The 22,874-nt window shown below is 53.3% G+C and overlaps 2 long non-coding RNA genes across 2 annotated transcripts in view; both read left to right on the forward strand.

Annotated features, from left to right (window-relative positions):
- The first annotated feature begins 4,680 nt into the window (after positions 1-4,680).
- Positions 4,681-22,874, forward strand: part of LOC144248627 (uncharacterized) — a 189,577-nt gene continuing 171,383 nt past the window's right edge. The window contains exon 1 of the long non-coding RNA XR_014952352.1: positions 4,681-7,889. This is a non-coding gene — a long non-coding RNA (uncharacterized LOC144248627). The remainder of the gene's footprint in view (positions 7,890-22,874) is intronic.
- On the forward strand, positions 18,277-20,388 carry LOC146763344 (uncharacterized). The gene is made up of 2 exons (XR_014951986.1): positions 18,277-18,870; positions 20,121-20,388. It is a non-coding gene; the product is annotated as an uncharacterized LOC146763344 (long non-coding RNA).

A 22,874-nucleotide genomic window follows, 5' to 3' on the forward strand; every position in this document is an offset into this window, starting at 1 on the left:
GTCTATCAGGGCGGCACAACTTTGGGGAGGGGACAACTTCGGTCTGGGGTCCATCCTTCAATATAAGGATTTTTTGCTTTGAGGTCATAGCCCAGTGCTAGGGGCCCCTGGGCACTTCCTTTGGCCATTTTCCCTGGGAAAGAAAACTCACCAGTCCAGGTTCCTGATGTCAGTTTGTAGGGCTCCCTTGGGTCTATCAGGGCAGCAAAACTTGAGGTGGGGACAACTTTGGTCTGCGATCCATCCTTCGATATAAGGATTCTTTGCAGTCAGGTCCCAGTGCTGTGCTTGGGGCCCCTGGGTACAACCTTTGGCAATTTTCCCTGGGAAAGAAAACTCACCAGTCCAGGTTGCTGATGTCAGTTTGTCGGGCTCCCTTGGGTCTATCAGGGCAGCAGAGTTTTGAGGAGGGGAAAACTTCGGTCTGGGGTCCATCCTTCGATATAAGGATTTTGTGCCATCAAGTCCCAACCAGGGGCCAGGGGCCCCTGGGCACATCCTTTGGCCATTTTTCCTGGGAAAGAAAACTCACCAGTCCAGGTACCTGATGTCAGTTTGTAGGGCTCCCTTGGGTCAATCAGGGCAGCAGAAGTTTGAGGAGGGGACAACTTCGGTCTGCGATCCATCCTTCGATAAAATGATTTTTTGAAGTCAGGCCCCTGCCCAGTGCCAGGGGCCCCTGGGCACATCCTTTGACCATTTTCTTTGGGAAAGAAAACTCACCAGTCCAGGTTGCTGATGTCAGTTTGTAGGTCTCCCTTGGGTCTATCAGAGCAGCACAAATTTGAGGAGGGGACAACTTCGGTCTGGAGTCCAGCCTTCGATATAAGGATTTTGTGCAGTCAGGTCCCAGCCCAAGGCCTGGGGCCCCTGGGCACATCCTTTGGCCATTTTCCCTGGAAAAGAAAACTCACCAGTCCAGGTTCCTGATGTCAGTTTGTAGGGCTCCCTTGGGTCTATCAGGGCAGCACAACTTGAGGTGGGGACAACTTTGGTCTGCGATCCATTCTTCGATATAAGGATTCTTTGCATTCAGGTCCCAGTGCTGTGCTTGGGGCCCCTGGGTACAACCTTTGGCAATTTTCCCTGGGAAAGAAAACTCACCAGTCCAGGTTCCTGATGTCAGTTTGTAGGGCTCCCTTGTGTCTATCAGGGCAGCACAAGTTGGAGGTGGGGACAACTTTGGTCTGCGATCCATCCTTCGATAGAGGGACTCTTTACAGTCAGTTCCCAGCCCAGTGCCAGGGGCCCCTGGGCACATCCTTTGGCCATTTTCCCTGGAAAAGAAAACTCACCAGTCCAGGTACCTGATGTCAGTTTGTAGGGCTCCCTTGGCTTTATCTGGGCAGCAGAGGTTTGTGGAGGGGATAACTTCAGTTTGGGGACCATCCTTTGATATAAGGATTTTTTGCATTCAGGTCCCATCCCAGGACCAGGGGCCCCTGGGGACATCCTTTGGCCATTTTCCCTGGGAAAGAAAACTCACCAGTCCAGGTTGCTGATGTCAGTTTGTAGGGCTCCCTTGTGTCTATCAGGGCAGCACAAGTTGGAGGTGGGGACAACTTTGGTCTGCGATCCATCCTTCGATAGAGGGACTCTTTACAGTCAGGTCCCAGCCCAGTGCCAGAGGCCGCTGGGCACATCCTTTGGCCATTTTCCCTGGGAAAGAAAACTCACCAGTCCAGGTTGCTGATGTCAGTTTGTAGGGCTCCCTTGGGTCTATCAGGGCAGCACAAGTTTGAGGTGGGGAGAACTTCGGTCTGGAGTCCAGCCTTCGATATAAGGATTTTGTGCAGTCAGGTCCCAGCCCAGTGCCAGGGGCCCCTGGGCACATCCTTTGGCCATTTTCTTTGGGAAAGAAAACTCACCACTCCAGGTTCCTCATGTCAGTTTGTAGGGCTCCCTTGGGTCTATCAGGGCAGCGCAGGTTTGAGGTGGGGACAACTTTGGTCTGCGATCCATCCTTTGATATAGGGATTCATTACAGTCAGGTCCCAGCCCAGTGCCAGGGGCCCCTGGGCACATCCTTTGGCCATTTTCCCTGGAAAAGAAAACTCACCAGTCCAAGTTCATGATGTCAGTTTGTAGGGCTCCCTTGTGTCTATCAGGGCAGCACAACTTTGGGGAGGGGACAACTTCGGTCTGGGGTCCATCCTTCAATATAAGGATTTTTTGCTTTGAGGTCCTAGCCCAGTGCTAGGGGCCCCTGGGCACATCCTTTGGCCATTTTCCCTGGGAAAGAAAACTCACCAGTCCAGGTTCCTGATGTCAGTTTGTAGGGCTCCCTTGGGTCTATCAGGGCGGCACAACTTTGGGGAGGGGACAATTTTGGTCTGGGGTCCATCCTTCGATATAAGGATTTTGTGCAGTCAGGTCCCAGCCCAAGGCCTGGGGCCCCTGGGCACATCCTTTGGCCATTTTCCCTGGGAAAGAAAACTCACCAGTCCAGGTTCCTGATGTCAGTTTGTAGGGCTCCCTTGGGTCTATCAGGGCACCACAAGTTTGAGGTGGGGAGAACTTCGGTCTGGAGTCCAGCCTTCGATATAAGGATTTTGTGAAGTCAGGTCCCAGCCCAGGGCCAGGGGCCCCTGGGCACATCCTTTGGCCATTTTCCCTGGAAAAGAAAACTCACCAGTCCAAGTTCCTGATGTCAGTTTGTAGGGCTCCCTTGGGTCTATCAGGGCAGCAGAGTTTTGTGGAGGGGACAATTTTGGTCTGGGGTCCATCCTTCGATATAAGGATTTTGTGAAGTCAGGTCCCAGCCCAGGGCCAGGGGCCCCTGGGCACATCCTTTGGCCATTTTCCCTGGGAAAGAAAACTCACCAGTCCAGGTTGCTGATGTCAGTTTGTAGGGCTCCCTTGGGTCTATCAGGTCAGCACATGTTTGATTAGGGGACAACTTTGGTCTGCGATCCATCCTTTGATATAGGGATTTTTTGCATTCAGGTCCCAGCCCAGGGCCAGGGGCCCCTGGGCACATCCTTTGGCCATTTTCCCTGGGAAAGAAAACTCAGCAGTCCAGGTTCCTGATGTCAGTTTGTAGGGCTCCCTTGGGTCTATCAGGGCGGCACAACTTTGGGGAGGGGACAACTTCGGTCTGGGGTCCATCCTTCAATATAAGGATTTTTTGCTTTGAGGTCATAGCCCAGTGCTAGGGGCCCCTGGGCACTTCCTTTGGCCATTTTCCCTGGGAAAGAAAACTCACCAGTCCAGGTTGCTGATGTCAGTTTGTAGGGCTCCCTTGGGTCTATCTGGGCAGCACAAGTATGAGATGGGGACCATTTTGTCTGGGGTCCAGCCTTTGATTTAATGATTCTTTGCAGTCAGGCCCTAGCCCAGGGCCAGGGGCACCTGGGCACGTCCTTTGGCCATTTTCCCTGGGAAAGAAAACTCAGCAGTCCAGGTTCCTGATGTCAGTTTGTAGGGCTCCCTTGGGTCTATCAGGGCGGCACAACTTTGGGGAGGGGACAACTTCGGTCTGGGGTCCATCCTTCAATATAAGGATTTTTTGCTTTGAGGTCATAGCCCAGTGCTAGGGGCCCCTGGGCACTTCCTTTGGCCATTTTCCATGGAAAAGAAAATTCACCAGTCCAGGTTCCTGATGTCCGTTTGTAGGGCTTCCTGCGGACTGTCAGGGCAGCACCTGCTGGAGATGGTGGCAACTATGGTCTGGGATATATCCTTCGTTGTATGAATTTTTTGCTGTCAGGTCCCTGCTCAGGAGCAGGGTCCCCTGGGCATGTGCCTCAATTTTGAGGAAGTTTCTGTTTAGAATGTATGATTTTTTTTTGGCTTAAAGTAAAAAATTTATTTTTTATTTTTAGTGAGGTTTATTTTTTTTTATTGCTTATTGCTATATTTTTTTGATATTTGTGTTAGGTTAGTAGTAGGGATAGCTTTACTTTTATACGTTGAAACGAGGGTCGTGCGTACTGGTGTTCATAAAGGTTTAATATTTTTATGGTTCTGATGTGTTAGGTTAATGAATTTATAACGTTTACAAGAATTTTTTTTGTTTTTATTTCAATACAGGCAGGGTTTTCTTAGTTTTAAGGATTTGTTTGGCATAGATTTTAGAGGCGTTATTGAGGGGATAGGACAGGGTGTCTCTGTTAATCTATTTGGCAATTTGGATACTGGGTAAATAAAATTAATATTTTGGTAGAATTTTGGGGTTTTGTTAGTTTAATTATTTATGAATTTGTGTGCCTGCAGCTGTAGTGTCTCTGCTGCAAGTCTCAGTATCCATTCATGTTTGTGTGCGTTAGGCAGTCCACTCGTGTACCAGCGAGTCCCCCCTGCAAGCGGCCGCAGAGCCGCTCCTTCGCTCTCCTGGGAATTCGGGGAGCGGCACACGGCTCTGCGACGAAGCCTTGATCTTTGTCACTTGGAGGTGGCACCAGGGAGCCTCAGGAGCGGCCGAGGAGTTGCTGTAAGTGGGGGAACTACTAGTGAGGGGGACCAGGGTCCACTCGAGTTTTGGGAACGCCGCCTCACCTCGCCTGCTCTTCAGCCAGGCAGACCCTGCCAGGAGGGCGTGGGCGAAGCGTGCGGCCCGAGGAGCCCGGCGTTCTCAAGAGAATAATGGTGAGCAGCAGAATTGCTGAGTTGTGGCTGCTGTGCGGCTGAGATCGTGCAGTGATGTTTGGTGTTCTCGATTGTAGCTGAGCACGGGACCACAGCCCGGTGACCATTGGACATTCCCCGCAGGCGAGGCAGCCTCCATTGCCAGGCGACGTGGATTCTCATCCCCAGATGCCAGAGAGATAAGTGGAGGGCTAAGGCCCGCAGAGGGGGTGAAAGCGGGGTGCTGGGAGGGCCTTTAGGATCAGGTTTGGGGGCAGGGATGTGCAAGAAGTGTCCCCTTAGGCCAGCTAAAGGGAAAGTGTCTGTTTTGATCACAGTGCTGAGGTGCTCAGGGCAGAGCAGTTCTGGTGTGTGTCCTGTCACTTGTCTCTGGTGCACTCTGTGTTCTTTGGGTCTCTCAGCTCTTTCTTCTCCTCAAAAGCTCTCTCTCCCTGTCCTGTGTCACGGGTGTCTGCACGTATTTGTCCCACAACTGCTCTGCCCTGCTGCATAGCCTGTAATAGCACAAGTCCTGGGGACTTGAAATTTGTCATTTGCAGGGTGTAGTTGGGCTCTAGATTGTATGGGGAGATTGACATAACATGTTTGGTGATGCTAAGTTGTCCTGCAGCCATTTGACACTAGTCCTAACTTCCTTTCAGGTGCTGACAATTCAAATATGTGGCAGAGAGCCCCAGTCCTGGGTGAGGGTGTTGCCATGATCAGGTCAGTCATGGTTTGCATTTGCAGGGGCTGCCTAAATGGTGACCGTGTTACAGCAGTGTTCTTTGCCTTTATTTTTAGGAGGTCCAGGCAGATAGCAGCAGTCAAGGCCGAGTGTGCCAGGTGAGCAGTGGACAGAAGCAGCTGTTGTTGCTCAGGTTTCAAGATTTGGTGCAATTGTAAGCATCCATTGTTGTTTGTGTGCTTTAGGGAATCCACTCAGTGTACTCATACCTCTGTCTCCAACTGGCTGATGGACCAGTTTTCATGCAGATGTGATCTTGTGGGAAGCAATACAGGACCCTGTGACAGATCCTTCCAATTTTGCATTTCAAGGTCCCCTCCTGGTAACCCACAGGAATGGGCAAGGAGTTGTGGTGAGGCAGGGAAGAGGAGTGAGGGTACCCTCAAGTTGCAGCAATGCCATGTCACCTTGTCTGCCCTTAACCTAGGTGTGCCTTGAGATGACGGTGTCAGAATCCAAGCGCGCCTGAGGTGTGTGGCCCAAGACTTCTTGGGAGACGGTGAGTAGCAGAATTGTCAGGTTCTGGCCCATGTGCTGTTAAGGTAGTGCATTGACGTTTGGTTTTCTTTCTCTTGGCAGAGCAAGAGATAACAGCCTGGTGACAACTGGAACTTCCCAGACAGGCACGAGGCCTCGATCTGCACCTGATGGGGATTTGCATCCCCAGATATGTGCAAGATAAGTGCAGGGCTACAATGCACAGAGGGGATGGAAGAGAGGTGCTGGGTTGGGACTCCCCAGGAGGGGTTTTTGAGTCAGTTTTGGAGATGGGGATGTGCAAGAAGTGTCCCCTTAGGCCAGCTAAAGGGAAAGTGTCTGTTTTGATCACAGTGCTGAGGTGCTCAGGGCAGAGCAGTTCTGGTGTGTGTCCTGTCACTTGTCTCTGGTGCACTCTGTGTTCTTTGGGTCTCTCAGCTCTTTCTTCTCCTCAAAAGCTCTCTCTCCCTGTCCTGTGTCACGGGTGTCTGCACGTATTTTTCCCACCGCTGCTCTGCCCTGCTGCATAGCCTGTAATAGCACAAGTCCTGGGGACTTGAAATTTGTCATTTGCAGGGTGTAGTTGGGCTCTAGATTGTATGGGGAGATTGACATAACATGTTTGGTGCTGTTAAGTTGTCCTGCAGCTGTTTGACACTAGTCCTAACTTCCTTTCAGATGCAGACAGTTCCGGTCAGTGGCAGAGAGCCCCAGTCCTGGGGTGAGGGTGTTGCCATGATCAGGTCAGTCATTGTTTGCATTTGCAGGGGAAGCCTAAAGGGTGACTGTGTTACAGCAGTGTTCTTTGCCTTTATTTTTAGGAGGTCCAGGCAGATAGCAGCAGTCAAGGCCGAGTGTGCCAGGTGAGCAGTGGACAGAAGCAGCTGTTGTTGCTCAGGTTTCAAGATTTGGTGCAATTGTAAGCATCCATTGTTGTTTGTGTGCTTTAGGGAATCCACTCAGAGTATGCCAAGCCCCTGTCACCAACAGCTGATGGCCTGGATTTCCGTGCTTGTGAGCCCTCTGGAAGGTGTTGCAGGACTCTGAGATGAAGCCTTGAAATTTTGTATTTCAAGATTGCATCAGAGTTGCCTTTGGCAATGGCTGAGGAGTTGTGGTGAGTCGCCGAGGTAGGGAGGGGGAGCCAAGGTCCACTCGTGTTTCAGCAATGCCGAGTCTCTTTGTCTCTTCTTAACCCAGGCAGACCCTGCGATGACGGTGGCAGCCTCTGAGCCTGGCCAAAGTGTGCGGCCCGAGCGTTCTCAGGAGAACGGTGAGTAGCAGGATTGCTGGGTTTTGTCCATTGTGCAGCTAAGATCATGCAGTGATGTTTGGTGTTCTCGATTGTAGCTGAGCACGGGACCACAGCCCGGTGACCATTGGACATTCCCCGCAGGCGAGGCAGCCTCCATTGGCACGCGACGTGGATTCTCATGCCCAGATGGCTGAGAGATTAGTGGAGGGCTCAGGCCCACAGTGGGGGTGAAAGCGGGGTGCTGGGAGGGCCTTTAGGATCAGGTTTGGGGGCAGGGATGTGCAAGAAGTGTCCCCTTAGGCCAGCTAAAGGGAAAGTGTCTGTTTTGATCACAGTGCTGAGGTGCTCAGGGCAGAGCAGTTCTGGTGTGTGTCCTGTCACTTGTCTCTGGTGCACTCTGTGTTCTTTGGGTCTCTCGGTCCTTTCTTCTCCTCAAAAGCTCTCTCTGCCTGTCCTGTGTCACGGGTGTCTGCACGTATTTGTCCCACAGCTGCTCTGCCCTGCTGCATAGCCTGTAATAGCACAAGTCCTGGGGACTTGAAATTTGTCATTTGCAGGGTGTAGTTGGGCTCTAGATTGTATGGGGAGATTGACATAACATGTTTGGTGATGCTAAGTTGTCCTGCAGCCATTTGACACTAGTCCTAACTTCCTTTCAGATGCAGACAGTTCAGGTCAGTGGCAGAGGGCCCCATTCTTGCGTGAGGATTTTCCCATGATCAGGTCAGTCATTGTTTGCATTTGCAGCGGCAGCCTGAATGGTGACCATGTTACAGCAGTGTTCTTTGCCTTTAATTTTAGGAGGTCCCGGCAGTTTGCAGCAGTCAAGGCCCTGTGTGCCAGGTGAGCAGTGGACAGAAGGAGTTGTTCTGGCTCAGGTCTCCATTTCTGGTGCAATTCTAAGCATCCACTCTTAGTTACTTTGTTTTATTTTAGGCAGTCGTCTTGCAAGATATCTCTGGTCCGGATGTCCAAGGCCAGGTGGGTGCAAGCGTAAGGTCTGGGTGGGTGTGCTTTTCAGGGCAGGGGGATGTTGTTTTCACAGAATCTCGGTGTGGGTTTTTTTGCTTTGTTTTTTTGCAGGTGCTGTCGCTGCCCTAGCTGTGTGAAGGAACAGAGGCGAGCGGGTGAGTTGGCATTTTGGCACGGTGACTCACAGGTGACTCTTATGCAGCAGCATGCTAAGTGTGTACCTTTTTGTTTTTCAGGTATCCTCCAGGCAGCCTGTGGAGTCAAATTGAGACTTCAGGTGAGCTGGGGCAGCGGTGTGTCGGAGTTTCAGGGATTCCTCTTTTCGTGGGCACTAGTTGCATTTTCTGTTTTGTCTTAGGTACCCTGAGGAGGAGCGTAGCTGAAGTTTGGAAACGGCAGCACCGAAGCGGATGTACAGAACATCTCGCCGTTCACATCCAACTGACATGGGATTCCATCCGGTTGTCTTGCAAAAGCTAAGTGCTGGGGCCAGTAGGTGGGAGATGGGGGAAAAACCTTCACTATCACAGGAGGCTATTTGATGTTAGCTTGGAGAAGAGGCCCATAGTGGGATGGGCCCCTCGGGAGCAAAGGGAGAGGGTTTCTCCTCAGCCCCCCCAGAGTCTTCGCTGGGCAGGGCAGTTCCGATCCCTCTCCGCGTTCTCGTGACGTTCGCATCGGCGGCCTTCTTTGACTCTTGACGTTGTCGTGGATCTTTTCACCATAGGAGCCCGCCTTCATGTCTGGAGCTATAGCTACAGTCACCCTGTAGTCATTTCTTCCTTCTCTAGGCCTACTGAGCTTCTTAGGCTTTCTCTTAAGTGCTTTGGCACTAACATCTTGAAAGGCGTTGCATGTCATCATCAAGTGCTACTGCCCTAGGGCTTTCTTTTCTTTGGCATCATCAGCCCATGGCTCATCTTGGGCCAGGAATCTTGGGTCCATAAGGTGAAATTGCCAGGCAGTTTCCATGTGTGTCTGTGTCACGTTGTCTGTGTCCGTGTCACGTTGTCTGTGTCTTAGGCCTTTGTTACATCTCCATGCTTTAGCAACATCATTTTGTGCCGTATCGGCCATATTTTGCTCACGTACCTTCCTGGATATCAGTTATTCTGGCATCTTTACATATTTACTTTTTGGGACCGGACGATGTACATGAGATGTTCTCATCCATCTTCATTCTCAGTTTTGGTAGCCCTTCTCTTGGACTTCCGTACGGATCTTATTAGCCCTTCATCACCTGACCACAGTAGTTCCGTAGCATCTGCCTTCTCAAAGGATATAGGGCTCAAAAATTAGTCTTCTGGAGAATTATATCAAGTCCTCACTTATCTTGTATCTCTGTCGGCTTACATTGTATGCACTTATGTTGCACCTACCTGTGTCGGCTTCTATTGTATGTGCGTATGTTGCGCCTACCTATGTTGGCTTATGTTGTTTGTGCTTATACTGTATGTACCTATGTTGTCTTATATTGTTTGTGCTTATACTGTATGTACCTACGTTGGCTTATGTTGTTTGTGCTTATACTGTATGTACCTACGATGGCTTATGTTGTTTGTGCTTATACTGTATGCACCTACGTTGCCTTATGTTGTTTGTGCTTATACTGTATGTACCTACGTTGCCTTATGTTGTTTGTGCTTATACTGTATGCACCTACGTTGCCTTATGTTGTTTGTGCTTATACTGTATGCACCTACGTTGCCTTATGTTGTTTGTGCTTATACTGTATGTACCTACGTTGCCTTATGTTGTTTGTGCTTATACTGTATGTACCTACGATGGCTTATGTTGTTTGTGCTTATACTGTATGTACCTACGATGGCTTATGTTGTATGCACCTCTGTTGTGGCAATTGTGATCGGAGCTGCCTTGCCCGGGCACGTAGTCACGCTCAGGTAGAGCAGTTATAAAGCTTTGCCGTTCATCTGTTCTCTACGGGGTTTGGGGTACAACACTGATGGGCCCAGAGTTGGTATAGCTCCTAGCTCTCAGATAGTCAGTCACTGACCGCCTCCCCTTGTCTCGTAGGTCCCCGGGTCCCTACAGAATTTCCTGGAATCTACCATTTGACATGGAGGTCCTGCGGTCAGAAGAAGCGTTTAAGCATATTCTTCAGTGCAGCGTTTCACGTAAGGGTGGCAGCCAGCGTGTCAGCAGAAGAATGTGTGAGAGTGTGACTGTCTGTGTCTGTCTGTGAGAGTTTGTGTGTGCTTGTGTCTGCAGCTGTGTGTGTGTGTGTGTGTGGAGCAGTTCCAACCTTGTGTGTATGGCCTTTGCCTTTCAGGGGGGGTTTTCATCAGGCAGGAGGATTTTTTGGGAGTCTCCGGAGCGAGTTGCCGTGAATGTGAGTTTGTGCGTAACGCGAAGGGGGCGTGCACGTCGGCGGAGCGTTTTGCGCCGTTTTTGTTCCGGGTGCGTCATAACAATAAAAGCGTTGTGGACTTTTCTGAAATGGAGACACGGTTATATTGTGTCAATATGTATTTTCCTTGTAATACATTATATTGTTCTGTCTTTGCAGGTGTTCCTGTCTTTTGATGTATTTTGCTGTATGTAAATTGGACTTGTACTTGTGTGCCTAGGTATGATGTATTCTTTGTTGTATTTGTCTCTGTACTTGCGTTTGTATACATTGTTTCCCTGTGTATTGCTGAAGTTTAAATTAAAGGAATAAAGATTAATCAGCCCTAATAATGATACCTCTTACCCTCTGCCCCGCCCACCATCCATCTCCTGTCTTTCTTTGGTGTGGTTGAGTCGTATCATTTTCACCCTTTTTCTCCCTTTGCCTCTTACTTTCCTCTTTAGTCTATTCCTCACTTTATCCTTCCATGTGTAACTCTTTGTCTCTGGCTGTGTTTTCCTTTGTTTCCATTTCTAACACATCTCTATGTTTCTCTAACCCTATTTCCTTCTCACCCTGTCTATTTTCTTCCCTTCCTCTACATGTATTTCCCCATGTCTCTTTGTCTCTTTCAATCTAGGTTTCACTATGTTTTCTTCTTTTTTTTCTCTTTGTCAGCCTTTGTCTTTCTAACACTTGCTATCATTTTCTTTGTCTCTAACCCTTTTTACTTTTCTGTCCAACTTTAATTTTTTGTGTTTCTAACTCTCTATTTCTTTCTCTCTTGAACCCTACCTTGTGTTCAGTCTCTCAATTTGTTTTCCTGTAGGTTTTCAGCTCTATTTCTTCTTTTTCTTGTCTCTCTATTTGCTTTTCTCTTTCATTTCAAGTGCTTCCTTTTCTCTTTGTCTTTCACTCTTTTTCTCTTTACCCCTCCTTTCTTTTGCCTTTCTCTTTCTAATCTGAATTTTTTGGTTTCTCTTTTTATCTCTTTTATTTTTCTTGCTCTGTTTTCTTCATACTCTTTTCTCTTCCTTTTCTTTTTCTCACTCTTTCTTCTCGCTCTCTTCTTCTCACTCTCTCCTCTTCTTCTTCTTCTCACTCTCTCTCCTCTTCTTCTCACACTCTCCTCTTCTTCTCCTCGCTCTCTCCTCTTCTTCTCACTCCTCTTCCTCCTCTCTCCTCTTCCTCTCATCTCTCCTCTTCCTCCTCTCTCCTTCTTCTCGCTCTCTCCTCTTCTTCTCACACTGTCTTCATCTCTCTCTCTCCTTCTCACTTTCTCCTCTTCCTCCTCTTTCTTCTTCCTCTGACTCTCTCCTCTTCTTCTTACTCTCTCCTCTCACTCTCCTCTTCTTCATCTCACTCTCTCCTCTTCTTCTCACACTCTCCTTTTCTTCATCTCACTCTCTCCTTCTCACTCGCTCCTCTTCCTCCTCTCTCCTCTTCTTCTTCCTCTCTCCTCTTCTTCTCACTCTCTCCTCTTCTTCTCACTCTCTCCTCTTCTTCTTCTTCCTCTCTCCTCTTCTTCTTCTTCCTCTCTCCTCTTCTTCTTCTCACTCCTCTTCTTCACACTCTCTCCTCTCCTCACACTCTCTCCTCACACTCTCTTCTTCATCTCTCTCTCTCCTTTTCTCCTCACTCTCTCCTCTTCCTCCTCTCTCCTCTTATTCCTCTCACTCTCTCCTCTTATTCTTCTCACCTTCTCCTCTTCTTCATCTCACTCTCTCCTTTTCTTCTCACTCTGTCCTCTTCCTCCTTTCTCCTCTTCTTCTCACTTTCTCCTCTTCTTCCTCTCTTCTTCTTCCTCTCTTCTTCCTCTCTCTTCTTCCTCACTCTCTCCACTTCTCACACTCTCTTTTTCTTCTCACTCTCTCCTTTTCGTCTCACTCTCTCCTCTTCCTCCTCTCTCCTCTTCTTCTCACTTTCTCCTCTTCCTCCTCTTTCTTCTTCCTCTGACTCTCTCCTCTTCTTCTCACACTCTCATCTCACTCTCCTCTTCTTCATCTCTCTCTTCTTCTCACACTCTCCTTTTCATCTCATTCTCTCCGTTTCTTCTCACTCGCTCCTCTTCCTCCTCTCTCCTTTTCTCACTTTCTCCTCTTCCTCCTCTCTTCTTCTTCCTCCTCTCTCCTCTTCTTGTTCTCATTCTCACCTCTTCTTCTCCCACTCTCTTCTTCATCTTTCTCCTTTTCTTCTCACTCTCTTCCTCCTCTCCTCACTTTCTCCTCTTCCTCCTCTCACTTCTTCTTCCTCTCTCCTCGTCTTCTCACTCTCCTGTCTTCTCACTCTCTCCTCTTCTCACACTCTCGTCTTCATCTCTCTCCTTTTCTCCTCACTCTCTCCTCTTCCTCCTCTCTCCTTCTCACTCTCCTCTTCTTCTCTCTCTCATCTTCCTCCTCTCTCTCTCCTTTTCTTCCTCTCACTTACTCCTCTTCCTCCTCTCTTCCTCTTGTCACTCTCTCCTCTCTTCTTCTCACACTCGCTTCATCTCTCTCTCCTTTTCTTTTCACTCTCTCCTCTTTCTCCTCTCTCCTCTTTCTCCTCTCTCCTTCTCACTCTCACCTCTTCTTCTCACTGTTCTCTTCTTCTCACACTCTTCTTCATCTCACTCTCTCCTTCTCGCTCTTTTCCTCTTCTCTCCTCTTCTTCACACTCGCTGCTCTTCCTCCTCTCTCCTATTCTTCTCACTCACTGCTCTTCCTCCTCTCTCCTCTTCCTCCTCTCTCTCCTCTTCTTCCTCTCTCTTCTTCCTCTCACTCTCTTCTCTTCCTCTCACTCTCTCCTCTTCATCTCACTCTTTCCTTTTCTTCTCACTCTCTCCTTTTCCTCCTCTCTCCTCTTCTTCTCACTCTCTCCTCTCTCTCATCTTCCTCCTCTCTCTCTCCTCTTCTTCCTCTCACTTACTCCTCTTCCTCCTCTCTCTTCCTCTTGTCACTCTCTCCTTTCCTTCTCACACTCTCTTCTTCCTCTCACGCTTTCCTCTTCTTCTTGCTCTCTTCTCTCCTTCTCACACTCTTCTTCATCTCTCTCCCTTTCTTCTCACTCCTCTTCCTCCTCTCTCCTCTTTTTCTTCTCACTCTCTCATCTTCCTCCTCTCTCTTTTTCCTTTTCTCGCTCTCTCGTCTTCCTCCTCTCTCCTTTTCTTCTTGTCTCTCCTCTTCTTATCACTCTCTCCTCTTCTTCTTCTTCTCACTCTCTCCTCCTCTTTCTCTCTTTTTTCCCCTTTCTGTACTTAGAATAAAAAAGCAGGAGTAGAAAATACCGTGCTCCGAGGAAGTAAAAAAAAAGAAAAACAACTTTAAAAATAAAAATTTCTACTCCCTGGGAGCATCAAAGTAAAAATAAAAATTTTTACTCCTTGGTAGCATCAAATTTTCCACTGCTGCGCCTGACAATATTTTTATATTTATATATATATGTATAGGGGGGGTAGGGGAGGGATCTGTCTGGTAGCCACACCCCCACCCTGAATCCTCCCTCTACCCTAACCCCTTCCCTGACCCACCCTCCACCCCCTCCCCCACACCCTGACCCCACCCCTAACCACGCCCCCAATGCTGACCCCCCTCCCCCAATGCTGACCCCACCCTCTAACCCCCACCCCTGTCCTTACCCCCTCCCCTGGCCCCGCCCCCAGCCACACACCCTCCCCTGACCTCTATTAAGATATCCATTAGGATACGTATAAAAATCTGAAATAAAATATAATAGGAATAAATGTAAGAAATTATGAAAATATAATTTTCCATCAATATCCATTACAAATCCGAATGTGAATATAAATATGAAAAACATAAAAATAAAGCGTGTTGAACTGCAGCTTAAGAGTAAAGCTTTTTTCTTTCGGTTCCTATCGGGTCTCAGGCAGGCTTTTTGTTCCGTTCTTTCCCGCGCGGACGCTTTGGGGCGTTCGCTGCCGAGGCCGTGCCGGCGGGGACGGCGCGGTACTGCCGCCTTGTGGGCAGAGAGCGGTACTGCAACCCGGCCGCCCTCTTGGGAGTGCCTTGGCGCGGACTCGCTTGAAAAGTGCTGCCGCCTTGTGGACACAGGGCGGTACTGCAACCCCGCCGCCCTCTTGGGAGTGCCTTGGCGCGGACTCGCTTGAAAAGTGCTGCCGCCTTGTGGAAAAAGGGCGGTACTGCGGCCCCGCCTCTCGCAGCCGCCCTCTTGGGAGTGCCTTGGCGTGGACTCGCTTGAAAAGTGCTGCCGCCTTGTGGACACAGGGCGGTACTGCGGCCCCGCCGCCCGCAGCTGCCCTCTTAGGAGTGGATTGGCGCGGACTCGCTTGAAAAGTGCTGCTGCCTTGTGGACAAAGGCCGGTACTGCGGCCCTGCCGCTCGCAGCCGCCCTCTTGGGAGTGGCTTGGCGTGGACTCGCTTGAAAAGTGCTGCCGCCTTGTGGACACAAGGCAGTAGTGCAGCCGCTCTGCCCGTGGCCGCACTCTTGGAAGTGGCTTGGCGCGGACTCGCTTGAAAAGTGCTGCCGCCTTGTGGAAAAAGGGCGGTACTGCAACCCCGCCGCCCTCTTGGGAGTGGCTTGGCGCGGACTCGCTTGAAAAGTGCTGCCGACTTGTGGGCACAGGGTGGTACTTCAGCCCGGCCGCCCTCTTGGAAGTGGCTTGGCGCGGACTCCCTTGAAAAGTGCTGCCGCCTTGTGGACAAAGGGCGGTACTGCGGCCCCGCCTCTCGCAGCCGCCCTCTTGGGAGTGGCTTTGCGTGGACTCGCTTGAAAAGTGCTGCCGCCTTGTGGACAAAGGCCGGTACTGCAGCCCGACCGCCCTCTTGGGAGTGCCTTGGCGCGGACTCGCTTGAAAAGTGCTGCCGCCTTGTGGACACAAGGCAGTAGTGCAGCCGCTCTACCCGCAGCCGCACTCTTGGAAGTGGCTTGGCGCGGACTCCCTTGAAAAGTGCTGCCGCCTTGTGGGCACAGGGCGGTACTGCAACCCCGCCGCCCACGGCCGCCCTCTTGGGAGTGGCTTGGTGCAGACTCGCTTGGAAAGTGCTGCCGCCCTGTGGACAAAGGGCGGTACTGCAACCCGGCCGCCCTCTTGGGAGTGGCTTGGCGCGGACTCGCTTGAAAAGTGCTGCCGCCTTGTGGGCACAGGGCGGTACTGCAGCCCCCCAGCCAGCGCCCGGCAAAATCACCGAGACGGGGCGAGGGGCGGCAGCGAGCGGCGAGCGGGGCGATGTCTGTGAGTGAGGGGAGGGCTGGAGGCGGCTCCGCGGCGGCGCCGGATTAGGATGGCAGCGGCGAGGGAGGCTTTCTGTCCCGTTCCGGCCGCCGTCCGTACCGGAACGCTTTGTGCCTTTCTGTCCCTCGCCGGCCGCCGTCCCCCACGTGTCGGGAGCCCGGCGCCGCCGTGATGGCGGCGGGCGGTGGGACCGGGCTCGGGCGGCTCTGGAGGCGCTGCTGGAGGTGGGATTCGGGGCCCGGCGCGCTGAGGGCGGCGGCACCGGGGGGACAGCGGGGGAGGGCGGGCGGGAGCAGCCGGAGGGGACCCGGCACCGGGAATGGGATTGGGGGGGGGCGGGACACACGGACAGGCCCCGGAGCCCCCGGGACCCCCAAAACGCCACCGAGACCCCCAAAAAACCCCCCGGGACCCCTCAGAACCCTCTGGGACCCCCCAAAAATAACCGGGAGCCCCCCGGTCCCGCAGGGCGAAGGCGCTGGCGCTGACCGGGAACCGGGGAGTGGAGCCGGCCGTGGACTGGTGAGGGGGGACCCCAAGAACACTCCCGGCACCCCCAAAAATACCCGGCGGGATCCCCCAAAAACAGCCCCGGGACCGCCAAAAACAGCCTCGGGAACCCAAAAATTCCCTTCAGGACCCCAACCCCCCCCCAGGACCCCCAAAATTCCTCCCAAAAACCCCTTGAAACCTCCAAACTTCTCCCCAGGACTCCAAAGCCCTCCCTGGGACGCCCAAAATTCTCTTTGGGACCCCAAAACTCCCCCTGGGACCTCCAAATTTCCCTTTAGGACCCCTGAAATTCCTCCTGGGACCCCCAAAACCCCCTGAGACCCCAAAAGTCCTCCTGGGATGCCCCAAAGACCTTCCAGAACCCCCCAGAACCCCCTCCAATTTTGGGTCCCCCCCCGATTCGGGGTTCCCCCCGGTTTTTGGGTCCCCAGGCTGGTGGCTCATGAGGACGACCCCGACTCGGACCCCGAACTCCCCCCGGGTTTGGGGGCGCCGCCCGCGGGCCTGGGGGGGCCCCGGCAGCCGCCGGCCCCCGAGGACGAGACCCAGAAGTGAATTTTGGGGGTCGGGGGGGAATTTGGGGGTTGGGGAGGAAAATTTGGGGTATGAGGAGCTCAGGGATATTTTGGGGTTCAGAGTGGTTAATTTGGGGTTTCAGGGTGTTTATGGGCAGGGTTTTCGGGTATTCTCGGGAGGGCTTTGGGGTATTCTTTGGTGGGTTTTAGGATATTTTTGGGTGGATTTTTTGGGGTATTTTTGGGAGGGTTTTGGGCTGGTTTTGGGGCATTTTATGGTGAGTTTTTTGGATATTTTTAGGAGGGTTTGGGTAGTTTTGGGTGGGTTTTTGGGGGCATTTAGGACGATTTTGGGGTATTTTTGGGTGGGTTTTGGGCTGAAGGCGGCTCAGCGGCGGCGCTGGAGAAGGATGGCAGCGGCGAGGGGGGCCCGGCGGGGCCCTGCCTTTGCCAGCCCCTCCTGCCGCCCTCCTTGGAATGGTTTGGGGCAGTATGGGGTTATTGAGGTAGGAGTAATTATTTTGTTGTTGTTGATTTAATGTGGGGTTTTTTTGTTTGTTTGTTTGTTGTTGTCGTTTGATGTATTTGGTTTGTAGAGCAGGAACTGTAGACAGAATCCTGCAGAAGTAATATGGAATTTGTCCTCCCAAAACCCGCCCGGCTTCCAACCACTTTCAGCACGTGGTCTTCCTTAGCAGCACATGGTTCCCCCACACTTGGGAGCCGGTGCACTCTACTTTTCTCTCCTCCTTTGCTGACAGATCCTGCTGAGGCTGAGGACAAAGCCCTACCCCTACACGGACAAGGCAGCAGACCTGGTTCGGGAAGCCAGCGTGCTCCAGGCTGCTCCAGGACTCTGATCAAACATCAGCATCCCCGTCTCTCACGTTGATGGTACGTGGTAACCCCTTAAGAACAGAATTCCACCTTTTCTAACCCTAAGCAGCAAACTGGGGACGGATAACTCTAGAAATCCTGTCATGTAAGGACCTCCAGGATTCAGCCCTCCATGTGTCCTTGGTATCAGAGGTTGGAATTGCAGAGTTGCCACTTTACCCCCAGACGTAATTTTTGATGTGGTTGTGCCACTTTAACAGTATTTGAAATCTCTCTTCGTGTTCTTGCAGCAGCATTTTCGAAGCACAATGGAAATCTAGCCCTTCTGCCGGGAGCGGTTCACAGATTCGTGGAATCCCAGAAGGGTTTGGATGGGAAGGCACCTTTTTTTAAAGCTCGTCCCGTTCCAGCCCCTGCCATGGGCAGGGACACCTTCCACCATGCCAGGGTGCTCTAAGCCCTGTCCAGCCTGGCCTTGGACACTTCCAGGGATCCGGGGGCAGCCACAGCTTCTGTGTGCAACCTGTGCTGAGGTGCCCTGAGGAAATGTGTGAGCCGGAGGGAGCCGGGGCCGGGCGGAGGGAGCCGAGCTGTGGGAGTGGGCGAATGGAGGCGGGAGCGGGCGGGACTAGGCGAGCGTGGGCGAAAGCGGCCGAAAGGGGCCGAGGAGGCGAGCGGAGCCGAGCTTTGCCGAGTTCAGCCGAGGCGAGCCGAGCTTTGCCGAAGAGGCGAATGGAGGCGAATGCGGCCGGAAATAGCCGAGCGTGGCCGAAAGTAGCCGAAGCTGGCCGAGGAGGCGAGTCCAGCCGAACGGAGCCGAGCTCTGCCGAGCGCAGCAGCCCGGGCGGGGCTGAGCCGGGGCGGAGCCGGGGCGCCGGGAGGATCCCCTCCTGTCCCTCTCTCTCCCGCTCCATGCCCCTGCCCGTGTTCAGTTACCTCTCTTTCCCCCGTTTCCGTGTCCCCCCCAAACCCGGCTCCTTCCTGTCCTGTCCTGTCCCTGCCCCGCTGCTCCGTTCCATTCCCCCTCTCGGTGGTGTGAGATGAGATTTGAGCCCTTTCTGACACCCACGCGTGCTCTTTGTGTTGTCAAATCCCGCGTGTGAGCCAGAAGCTCTCCCTGCCTATTTTGCAGGTGGATGTGCCATTCAAAGCCCTGGAGGCAGGGCTGAGCACCGGCGAGCCGCGCGTGGCTGCTCTGCACAGGGGGCGTGGCAGGAAACACTCGCTGAGTGCCGGAGGAGCGAACGGGAGCCTTGGCCCTGCCATCCTCTGGGATCTGCGGGGACACTGCAAGCACTGGCAAAGAGCCGAGAGCCATGGGAGCAGCGCTGAGCGAGGCTGTGTCCCAGCCAAGGAGTTCCTCCTGTGTCCCTTAAGAGGATACCCCAGGGCTGGTTTTCTGCATCAAGACTTCTGATCAGACCATCTGTAGACCTCTGGCTTAATGTAAATATTTATTTATATGTTTGTCTCTGACAGCAAAGCACGTATCTCCTGACTTCCCTGCTATTCAGTATCTGCTGAACTGGCTGTGCATTTTTCCTAAGCTAAGGAAAACCCTCCCTCTGATTCTGTAATTTCCAAAGGAGCAGCATTGAGTCACTTATGTTTTTCTTGTCTCCATAACTTTAGCTTGACTCGTGCTCAAGGACAGGAATGACTCAAGAACTGTATGTGGTGAATTGTTAGTTTGGCAGGGGTTTTTGCAAATTCAGGGCTAAAATGTGATGTAAGAAAAGGCTTTTATTGCAGCAGTTAGATTTTTGCAGCATGGCAGATTTTCAAGCCTCTAAGTAAATCACTTCATTCAGATTTAAACTCTCTTGAAATATGCTTGATATGTTTTGGGGTTTTTTTCATTGTTATGCTACTTTTCGTTTTGGTTTGATTTGGCTTTCTTTTTTGCCTGGCGTGGGAAAATTTTACAGCTCTCACTTTTTTCTTCTCCAGTTGAGTATAGTGTTACCTTCTTAATTCAAAAACCATTTGCTGTATGGAAAAAGCACCTTGCCTTTGTGAAGGGCCAGGTGGGAACTGTTTTAATGGCCAGTGGCACAGCCCTGTAGCACACAATTCCCAGGAAGTGGGGAGCCCTCTGCCAGGCAGAGCCACCTGGCCAGGTTCCTGCGGGTGCTGCTGCTGTACCCGGCTGATGAGGTGAGAAGCAGCTTGGCTTTATTGCCAAAATAAAACTCACCCGTTTTCCTATGAATCCCAGCAAAGTGGTCCCAAAGGCTCTGTCACTCAGTCTCTGCTTCCATTGGTGTGGAGAGGCTGGATCCCAGTTATCACCCCAGCAGTGCCCCTGCCTCCCTTTTCCCCACTTTTCTGTTCCAGTCGTGCGAAATATTCAGGCTTTGTTTTCTTCCCCCTGCGGTTCACTGCAGATCCCAGAAAACCCACAGGAGGGAAGATCATTCCTTGTGCTTCCGCCTCCAGGTGAGAGAGGAGATGGTCACATCCTAGGAGCCTGATTTTGGAATGTTTTCTGGAATTGGCCCAGTGGCTTTTACTTCTGGGGTTCCTGGAGTCTGTCCGTGGCAGGTCCAGCCCGTGCTTCAACTGAGAGCCCTCAGTCCGCAGGGAAATGAACCTTTGGGGAAGTTCTTACAGCTCTGCTTAGTGCTTTATGAATGGTGATGATTTTCTGGAAGTAGGCTGTCCATTCTGACCCTTTTTCTTCCCTCTCCCTGCAGACTGTACCTGCTGAGAGGCTGAGGTGAGACCAGGATCTGTAAAATCCCTGACTCTCCGTGTTTTCCCGAGGCTGAAGCCGTGTTTGCTGTCAGTGACGACAGGGTGGGAGATGCTAAACACTGAAAACTTTGGGGTTTTTCCCCTGAACTCCCCAAGACTCTCTGCAGCTGTGCCCTGTCTATCTCTTGAAAGAGTTTCTGGATTTACAAAGGTTTTTACATTCTGCAATATTTATCTATAACTCGATTAAAAAGAATCCTACTGTATCAATGTGGTGTTGATTACTTTGTTTGAGTCGGTTAATTAAAGCGAATTGTTGGTAAGGGGTTTGAGCATCCCTTAGTTGGAGCTGGCAGCTCTTATTTAATTTCTCTTCATTCCTTTAATTTCTTTCAATTATTTCTTAAGCCATTACTGCAATTAGGATGCACGGTAAGGACAAGAGCATTTCTGCCCTGCTGGATTGGGAAATCCGAGCCCAATTCCTTGGAGAGATTGAGGGGATGGGGATCTGTGCCTCAAGCTGGGTTTTGACAGTGGGAATTTGGTGAGGAAGGAAGAGGAGAGATCCCACGGAAAGTGGCTGAGGCCAGTTCCGCTGGCTTTGGGTGCTCCTACCCCCGAGAAAATCATCCTGGCTGAAGGGAGCTGGAAGAAGCCAGGGGGCTGCGCCGGGGGCTGTGCAGGGACCCCAAACCCTGGTCAGGGGCGCTGGGCAGTGCCAGCTGCAGAGGAACGCTGCAGAGGGGCTGCGCTGGAGCCCCTCAGCTTCCATGCAGAGATGCTGGCACTGCGGGGCTTTCGGGACACTGCCGAGAGGCTCCGCTGCCAGAGCCGGGGAGTTCTCCCGTTCTTTTCTGTCGTGCTGGGCACCTGGCAAGTCCTTCGAGCCCCGCAGGCTGCCAGTGCCAGCGGAGCAGCTGGAATCACAGACGGTCACACAGAAACCGGGCTGGGAGAGCAAATGAGCTCTTCCATGTTGTTTTTCACAACGCGTTTTGGATTTATACCAGAATCTCTTCTCTCCCCTCAGACCCCGTACCCCTGACTTTTGAGTTTTCTCACAGAAATGTCTCGGCCTGCACCGGGAAAAAGAAAATTCCCTGGCACGGCGGGGAGCGGCGGGGTTTGGGGGTGCTGGGGCGGCACGGGGGTCCCCGCGCCCCGGCCGGTCTCGGTCAGCCCCGGGAAATCGCCGCCGCCGCCGGCTCGGCCCCGGCGCCGCCCCGGTGCTCCGGCCCGAGAGAGACCCCGACCCGCCCGCCGGGGCAGAGGCGGCACCGCCGGGAGCCGAAGCGGCAGCCCCGGGCCCATCCCGGCGGGCCGGGAGCGATGGCCCCGCCTCCATCCCGGGCGGGCCGGAGCCTCAGGGGCGGGGCCGGGCCGGAGCCTCAGGGGCGGGGCCGGCGCTGGCTCAGGTGCGCGGGACCGCGGGGCACCTGCGTGGGGTGGGGCCGAGCTTATTTAAGTGCCGGGAATCGCTGCAGCCGCCATTTGCTCACTCGGAGCGCAGTGAGGGTGGTGGGTTCTGTGCGGGCTCCGCAGCTTCGCCCTTCTCTCCTTCCCCCCCTTTACTCTTCCTTCCTCCTGCTCCCATTCCCCTTCTTTCCCTGCCTTTCCCCCGTTTTCCTCTCCTCCCCAAAGCCGACTGCTTTCGCTCCCCTTTTGTGCCCCCTTCTACTCTTCCTTCCTTCTGCTCCTATTCCCCTTCTTTGTCTTCCTCCTTTTCCTTCTCGTCCCATTTCGGCCTCCCCTCCCGTCCCACCATCTACCCTTCCTTCCTTCTCTCCATATTTCTGTTTTTTCTCCCCTAAACCCACTCTCCCTCCTCCCCCAAATGCGACCCCCCCACTCGTCCCTCACCTGTCCCTGCCCCGCTGCTCCGTTCCATTCCCTCTCTCTTCCCTCCTCTGTCCCGTCCCTCTTTCCCCCTGCCGGTCTTTCCCTTCCCCGCCCGCTTTCCTCGCAGCCCGACCTCCCTCCCCACCTTCCCGCATGCTCCGCTCTGCTCCCCTGTTCTCGTTCCCCATTCCCCTTTTCCTTCTTTCCTCGCAGCCGCGGGGCTCGGGGCGCCGCAGAATAAAGCCCAGAGGGCCGGAGCCGGCGCCCCCCGCCCTCGCTGGGGTCCCCACACGGGGCCGGAGCCGCTCTGCGGGTCCCCCCATTGCAGTCTAATACACGGCCCGACACTGCCGGGGTGCGGCTTTCCCGACATCACACTGGGGGTCGGGCTGGGGGTCGGGAGGGGGTCCTGGGGGGAGGAGGGTGGGGGGGTTAGGAAGGGCCCCCTCCGGAGGAGGGGGTCCCGGGGGGGGGGGGGGCCAGGGTGGGCCCCCTCCGGAGGAGGGGGTCCGGGGGAGGGGGGCGGGGTGGAGGGGGGTCTTCCCCCCTCCAGCCCCGCCCCCTCTCCGGGACCCCCTTCTCCGGACCGGGACCCGGGGGGAGGAGTGGGGGGGGGTGGGGGGGGGGGTGGGGGGTGGGGGGGGGGGTGGGTTGGGGGGGGTGGGGGGGGTGGGTGGGTGGGTGGGGGGGGTGGAGGGGCGGGGGGGGGGGGTAGCAGAGGGGGTCACGTCACTCTGCGCCGTGAACAGAAATAAAAAAACACACGACCGGCGGTCCCCTCCAGCGCCCCCCCCCCCACCCCACCCCACACCCCCCCCACCCCACCCCCCCCCCCCACCCCCCCCCACCCCCCCCACCCCCCCCCCACTCCTCCCCCCGGGTCCCGGTCCGGAGAAGGGGGTCCCGGAGAG

Source organism: Lonchura striata, chromosome 1A, assembly GCF_050655825.1.
Source record: "Lonchura striata isolate lonStrDom1 chromosome 1A, ASM5065582v1, whole genome shotgun sequence".
Lineage (NCBI taxonomy): Eukaryota > Metazoa > Chordata > Aves > Passeriformes > Estrildidae > Lonchura > Lonchura striata.